Source organism: Elephantulus edwardii, unplaced genomic scaffold (genome assembly GCF_000299155.1).
Source record: "Elephantulus edwardii isolate Elephantulus edwardi_28Jun2011 unplaced genomic scaffold, EleEdw1.0 scaffold00007, whole genome shotgun sequence".
Lineage (NCBI taxonomy): Eukaryota > Metazoa > Chordata > Mammalia > Macroscelidea > Macroscelididae > Elephantulus > Elephantulus edwardii.
This window is the reverse complement of record NW_006399757.1, coordinates 8,078,134-8,086,288: the sequence shown is the minus strand read 5'-3', so window position 1 is coordinate 8,086,288 and position 8,155 is coordinate 8,078,134. Positions and strand designations below refer to the sequence as shown.

Below are 8,155 nucleotides of genomic sequence, written 5' to 3'. Positions count from 1 at the left end.
TTTTATTTATTTTTAGATGCTATTGAGCCAGTTAGGACTAAAAGCGACCCTGTGAATAATAGATTCAAACCTTGCCCTATGCTGCACTGGCCTCACAATCTCTAGTATATTCATTGTTTGTCTTCCTCTCTTTCTCTGAACCTCTCTCTTTCCCTGTATCGGTCTTTTTCCAAGGATTGGCTCCTCCTGACAGAATCCCCCAAATCTGAAATTGTTTGGAAGCCACCACCATTTCCACTAATATAAAAGATGACTCCTGTCTCGCTTCTGCCTTGCAAATATTTAATAAACACATTGCACCACCAAGTTTATGTCTGGACTCTATCTACTAGGAAGGCTGGAAAGTGTAACCTCATGTTTGCTGGGTACTGTGAAAAGGAAATAAGAATGTCCTCCACTGGAGACTAAGAGTCAGCAACCACAGGATAGAAGATCCTGGATTCCAGCACTGCAAATGCCCACATCAATTCTGGATTATACAGTGGAGTTTCAAATGAGAAGGATAAAATGTCTCATTTTGTTTAATCTATTATTATTTTCAATTTTATGCCATTTGTAACTGAATCTAATTTTTTGTTGTTACATGCCATTGAGTTGCCTGCGACTCATAGTGACTTATTTACGAATTTTAGTAAATGAAACTATTTTATCAGAAAAAGGATGCTGCAGATAGTATATAATGATGAGTTAGTGTAAGTGGAAAATAATATAACTCATTACAAGATAGAAAGCTGATGATACCTATTGCTGCTGTTGTTTACCGTTGAGTCAGAACCGACCCATACCTGACTCCCCAGTGGGTTTTCAGAGGCAGTAAATCGCATGGGAGGAGATTGCCCATCCTTCTCCTAGAGGAGATTGTCCATCCTTCTCTAGTGGAACAGCTCTTGGCCTCAAACATAACTTCGGGATTACAGCTCAGCTTCCTGGTACTAGGCCACTAGAGGTCCCTGATATCTATTATTTCTAAGTACTTAGAAATGTGATCAATGCATTTCTTGGAAGGCAGCATATCAACTTCCTGGGGGGAAAAATTAGGGGAATTGTGGGAACAATTAAAATGTCACATTTTGTGTGTTCCTTTCTATAAGATCTTAGAAGTGAGATAGTTCTATTAAAAAGAATTTGACAGTCTCCAAGCACAGAGACAGGGAATGAGTTTGCTGTGAAGCTGAACCTTGTGCCACTGGGGCGCACACACACACAAAATAATAATGGCTGCACATGGTGGGCAGTGTTTGGTGGAGCTCCCAGTTTAAGGCAGGTTTGGTAGCAGGAGTGGCATCCACTTCCTAAGCTACATGCCTCTGGAAACTCTATGAACCTGGAGAAATGACGTTATAGAAAGGCTTTAGGCCTATTGTTTATAGGGTCACTATGAGTCGTGTGGATTTGATGGCAGTCACAGCAAACACAATCATTTCTTCCTCTAGCTGGCAATGCATATGGAATTTTCAGTAATCTAAGACCTTTGATGTTTAGAAAAGCCACGACTTCTACAACATCAACAGAGACAATAACTTTAGGAAAGCAACTTCTAAGCAAACTATGGCTGCTAATGGCTAAATCAGACTAAAGTACTACCTTCTCATATATTTTTTTCTGCAGTGATTTCCCCAGATAATTGCATGCTTTGACCATGGTAAAGACTTTAGTAATGAAAAATCAGATTCTGGTTTAAAAATTAAAGTGTTTGTGTAAGATATTTGTTTCTAATAATTTGTACTTGGACCTGAATAGATGTAGATATTCATTGAAGAAATTGTAAATGCTGACCACTGCACATTTGCACCACAACCAACAAGGTTTGGCTGTAAAAACCTAGCACTAGTCAATATTTAAACTAATCTACATGCCCACTAAACAATATCAATAGGAAGTAGGCTATGGAAAATATACAACCACCACAAAGGGTAGACTCCAATGATTACATGTGAACGTGGGGAATAACAGAGCAGGAGGAAGTTCCCAAAGGACAGATTAAAGGTCCATAGGAGACAGAGGACAAGAGAATTTCCTCAGAAAGCAAAATCAGAGTTACCAGGCAACTTACCCAATGTATTTATTTTTTAGTCAAAGGAAAAATTCATATTTACTGGCCAGCAAGTTTTGATAATTGCAAAGGATTAGTGATGGATATGTGCTTCCAATTTTCTTCTTTTCTAATGGCACTTATCTATTCCTACTTCAGAATGGTAGACCGAGACTGTGTTTTATGCTTTAGGTTACCATTTCATGAGGTATAATATCCAAACTTTATGGGTCATATCAACCATACATTTTCAATTTTGATACAAAAATCTTAAATTTTATTTTTCTGTTAAAGATTTTCACTCAGTCGTAAAGCTAGAATTTTATCCTTACCTTGTAATACATGACCCTTATTTCCTAGAAAGGTAGCAAAATATAGAGAAAAGATTTTTTATAATACATGTCTTTTTCAGATTTCTTTTTTTTTCTCTATTAAGAAAGAAAGAATTCAATACAACTATCTCAAACCCAGTTATGTTCTTTGTTTTTCTCTGGTTTCCTTTTTGCCATAAGCAATGAAAAGGATTAATTCTGTGTTGTTATTTGAATAGAATTACTTGGTTAAAAAAATCCTCTGCCAAGATCAGTGAAAAGGGATTAGTTTTAAGCTGCTCTAATCAGAACATTTTAAAGAGAAAGCCTATCAAAAAACAACCATTAACACTATAGGTGCATCAGTTTTGATATAATTTGTAATGTATATTTTATCTTACAATTACTTATAAGCAATTATCTAGGATTTTTGAAGGTAAGTTTTGAATTGTACAATATGCCATTGAAGAAATTAACTTCCTCACTTTTTAGAAAAGCATTTTCTACTTTGCTATTTTTGGATCAGAAAAGCAGAAAACATTAGTGTTGAAAATGTGTATATGCTACAGAAGCTGTGATTTCTTCCCCCTCCCCCCCCTTTTAATTGACTTCCTTAACATACAAGTCAGGGCTTTTCCACTTCTTCAAAGAGCAATGAGAATTTATCTGGATGATTAGAACTTTATCTAGATGTATATATTGTTGTTGTTGTTGATTGCCTTTGAGTCGAGCGCTACTCATAGTGACCCTGTGAACAGAAAGCCTGAAGCTCCTCTACAATTATTGACATTTATCAATGTTCATAGAGTTTCCAGAGGCATGTTCATTCTTTAGGAAGTGGATGTCACTCCTGTTTCCAAACCTGTTATAGTATGTTATTATTGTTATGTGCCATTGAGTTGCCTAAGATGTATAGTAAACCTATGTACAGCAAGCTCTGAATCCCTCCCGGTCCTGAGCCAGTATCACTAACTCTGATACACCAACTGCCATTTACCCAGTTACTGTATCAATCCATCTCATCCTGGATCTTCCTCTCCTGTGCTATCTGCCCTCCCTTCCGAGCATGATGTCCTTCTCCAAGGACCAGTCTCTCCTGGCCACATGCCTAAAGAAATTGAGGTGGAGCTTCAAAATCCTAGCCTACAAGGAGTGATGTGGTTTCACTCTCTCCAAGACAGACCTATTTGTTTTCTTGGCAGTCCATGGTATGTTCAAGACTCTTATCCAGAACCACAACTCAAAGGCACCTATTCTTCTTCTGTCATCCTTAGTCATTGTCCAACTCTCTGAAGCATAACAAGTAATTGAGGAGACCGTGGCCTGGATTAGGTGCACCTTTGTATCTAGACTGACATCATTTCTCTCCAGCACTCTGTAGAGGTTCACGACAGCAGATTTTCCCAATGCAATTCATCTTTTGATTTCCCGACTGCTGGTGTTAAGAGTGTTGATTGTGAGCACCGCAAGAATACCAGCCCTTCAGGGCACTAGTCCCGCAGTGCACCATCTAGACATCTGCAACCTGAATGATGTCCTGAAGCATGCCCACCCAGAGGCTAGCCGCCCCCCAAGCGTGAGCCATACAGCTGCAGCCTGATTGAGGTCCCCGCACATCTCCACATGTGCAGGTAGCCCCACCAGGAGCGGCAGGACAGCTGCAAATGGAGTGAGGCCCTTGTGCATGTCCACCCAGAAAGAAGGAGATTTGATGCCTTTGAGCTATGGTGTTAGAGAAGAGAACTGAATATCCCATGTCCTGCTAAAAGAATAAACGGGTTTGTCCTGGAGATAATGAAGCCAGGCTGCTCCTTGGAGGCAAGGATTCTGAAGCTCCTTCTGACATACTTTGGGCATGTTGCAAAGAGGGACCAGTGGTTGGAGAGGGATGTCATGCTTGGGAGGGTGGAGAGATATCACATGACCCTTAATGAGATGGATTGACTCAGTGACTGAGGTAATGGAGGTAGGTGTGTCAGAGACAATAAGGTTGGCTCAGGATAGAGCAGTGTTCAGAGCTGATGTACACAGGTTCGCTATGTGTTGCAAGCGACTTGATTGCACTTAACAACAACAACAACAACAACAACAACAACCAGTTGCTATTAGTTGTTCCTGAACTGATTCCAACTCATGGTAACCCCACATAGACGAAGCAGAATTACACTGCAGAGTGTCTGCGCAGCTGTGATCTTTCAGAGGAAAATCATCAGGCAGGTCTTACATGAGTAAGTTTTGTATGGCTTGAACCACCAACTTTTTGATTATCAATGTATCACCTTTCAGAGAACTAAATTTTAGTTCTGGACTATGTACTGAAAACCAGAAACAGTTTGTTAAAGCAAATTCCTTTGGTGTATGTCAAAAGACATCTCCTTGGTGGTATTTAAAATGGAATAATTACTTCAGAAGAGGCAATGGTTATATAAAAATAAAATATGCTGGCTTGTCATTTGATCTCATAAATACCTCAAGGTTAACCAGTCAGATTTAAAAAATAGAATTAAATTTTGATGCATGTATAAATAAAAATACCTTATTCAAACTTCTGCTTTCATACATAAAATGAAGATCTTGAAACCCAAGGTGATTTGGTTTACACATTGTGATTTATTTATATCACCTGAAATAACAAACAAAAAAATAACGTGGATGCTGAATGTTCACATTTTTAAACAAATAAATATACTTAGATATCATATAACAATCCATTATCACAGAGTTGATTCTGATTCGTGGGGACCCTGAGACTGTAAATCTTAATAGGAAGGAACTGCTTCACCTTTCTCCTATGACAGACTAGTAGATTTGAATCACTGGTCTTTTTTTTTTTTTTTAGTATTATTTAAATGGTTCAAAATTTGTGTCCTGTCTCCATACCTTTTCAACCTGTATGCAGAGCAGATTATCCGAGAGGCGGGGCTCTCTGAGGAGAGGCGTGGCGTTAGGATTGGTGGACGATCTACCAACAGTCTGCGTTATGCAGATGACACAACCTTGCTCGCTGAAACTGAGGAGGACCTCATGCACTTACTGCAGAGGGTCAAGGACTGCAGCCTTCAATATGGACTGAGGCTCAATGTTAAGAAGACAAAAATTCTCACCACTGGACCAATTGGTAGCATCAGGTTGGATGGTGAAGAGATTGAGATTGTTCACAGCTTCAGTTTGCTCGGCTCCACGGTCAACACTCTTGGCACCAGTAGCCAGGAAATCAAAAGACGTATTGCGATGGGAAAGTTTGTGGTTAGGGACCTCTCCAAAATACTCAAGAGCAACAGTTTCTCTCTGGAGACTAAGGTGTGCCTGATACAGGCCATGGTTTTTGCAATCTTTTGTTATGCATCAGAGAGTTGGACAATGACTCGGGAGGATAGGAGAATTGACGCCTTTGAGCTGTGGTGCCGGAGAAGAGTATTTAATGTACCATGGACTGCCAAGAAAACAAACAGATTCATCCTAGAGAGGGTTAAACCAGGCTGCTCCTTGGAGGCAAGGATTCTGGGGCTTCGTCTGACATACTCTGGACATGTTGTAAGGAGAGACAGGTCTTTAGAGAGGGACATCATGCTGGGTAGAGTAGAGGGACAGCGCAGGAGGGGAAGACCCTCTATGAGGTGGATTGATTCAGTGACTGGGTTAATCGGAATGGGTGTGTCAGAGGCAATGAGATTGGCACAGGATAGAGCAGGGTTTAGGGCTGTTTTACATAGGGTCGCTATGAGTCACAACTGACTCGACGGCACATAACAACAACAGTGTGATTTAATACTGATGTATTTACAAAGTTTGAATACATTGTTTTTCACACAAGATCCTTCCCATTTCCTCCACCACCCCTATTGAATTGTGCAACCCTATGATTGAACCCCCCCCCTTGTGCCCATCCTCACCCCTCTGCTTCTGCCCTTTCATGACCCACTGATCTTTTGGTTGTTGTTGCTATTATGTGCCTTTGAGTTGCCTGTGACTGATAGAGACCCTATGTACAATAGCCCTAAACCCTGGTCTATCCTGTGCCAATCTTATTGTGTCTAATACATCTACCCCCATTACCCCAGTCACTGAATGAATCCATCTCATCTGGGGTATTCCTCTCCTGTGCTGTCCCTCCACCCTCCCAAGCACGATGTCCCTCTCCAAGGACTAGTCCCTCCTTTCAACAGCCCCAATACATAGTACACTATGTCTCAATGGCTTCTTTACATATAATATGGGCACTCAAATAAAGATCTACATATTTTTAATTAGTACAAACTCTCTAAACTCTCCAAACTCTCTAAATGTACAGAAATGTTGTTAGTTATAGGACAGAATTTAAGTCTTTCTTGCAAAGCTTACTCTCGGTAATATTTGACTTAATGACACTTAACCACTGCTAAATGAGACTAGTGCTTTATATCTGGAGGAACACTCTTCCTCTTTGTACATCACTCTTTCTCAATGTGCAATATGAACTAACCTGGGTTTGCTGTGATGCTGAACTTTGTACCATTGGGGTATCAAATACCAGAATGGTTTCACAATGTGGACAGTGTTTGGTGGAGCTCCCAGTTGTATAACAGGTTTGAAAGTAGAAATGGCATCTACTTCCTAAACCACATGCCTCTGGAAACTCTATGAACTTGGAGAAATGATGATAGTTATGGAAAGGCATTAGGTCTTTTGTTCATAGAGTTCCTATGAGTCACACTTGACAGCAATCAACAACTCTTTCTTGATAGTTACACTAATAAAGGTGTAAGATTTGTAAAAATTGCTACTTAATTGTATCTTCAGTTGTTTCTTCTCAGTGTAAACTAGGAACTCTCTAGCTAATGTTGCTACAGGTGGTAGGGTGAGACCAACCAGCAGAATTAGCAGTCAAGTGAGGTCATGTTCCTGAGATCTCACTGTGGTCTGAACACAGAAACTCACCGGTCCATGATTTTATTTCTTTTGTTAGTCTCAAGGAAGAATATTAAAAAAAATCTTGAAATACTTCTAAAGAACTACTTATTTTCCAGATTTCTTGAAAACTGAAATATGGATTTTCACACTAAAGCAAATATAATCAAGGAAAGTGAGAAAAATGAGTTTTGGAGTAGGTTTATGAAAAAGTATAATCAATTTCTGAACAATTTTTGTGATCAGCTAGACTATCATGCTCAAAGGTCTCCTAGAAATGTGATTTGAGAAAGTAATTTAATATATATTAATATTTTCTTATATCCTCCAATTGACTATAAGAAATTATCTTTTGTCTTCGTCACCAAAGAGAATTTCTGCATAGTATTATGGAATTGGTTGTTGAATCTCATTGAATTCTAATTTCAGTACAAGAGAAATTGTCTGTATAGCTGGTGTATACACAAGTGTGTGTGTGTGTGTGTGTGTGTGTGTGTGTGTGTGAGCGTGTGTGTGTGTGCATTTGTGTTTCTGTTTACATGATATACACATGAGTGTGTGTGTACATCTTAATAAGAAGCAGAATACTGTAGATGTTGTGGGGTTAGAGAATAAAATCCTAGTTGTATAAACGACTCTTAGGAAATTAAACTATACATGACTCATCTCCAAATTCCTATTCTTCCCACTCTGTTTCCAAAGCCCCTACTGTGCATGGATGGTGTAGTGAGTACAAGATGAACTGAGCATTCATTAGCATCTAAATTATGATTGGACAGAGACTTGACCTGTACCTTAAAAGACTCCTGGCAAGAGAAGAGTGGCCAGTGCAGACTGTGAGGCACAGGTGTTCCCTGCTCCGCGCTGGCAGTAGCCCGTTTCCGACAGGCTGCTGCATTCGGCACAATCTGATGCTCCCAGGTGG

The 8,155-nt window shown here is 39.7% G+C and overlaps 1 pseudogene; it reads right to left on the bottom strand.

Annotated features, from left to right (window-relative positions):
* The window catches only part of LOC102847246, a 63,383-nt pseudogene extending 59,354 nt beyond the window's left edge, over positions 1 to 4,029 (bottom strand).
* Positions 4,030 to 8,155: the final 4,126 nt, after the last annotated feature.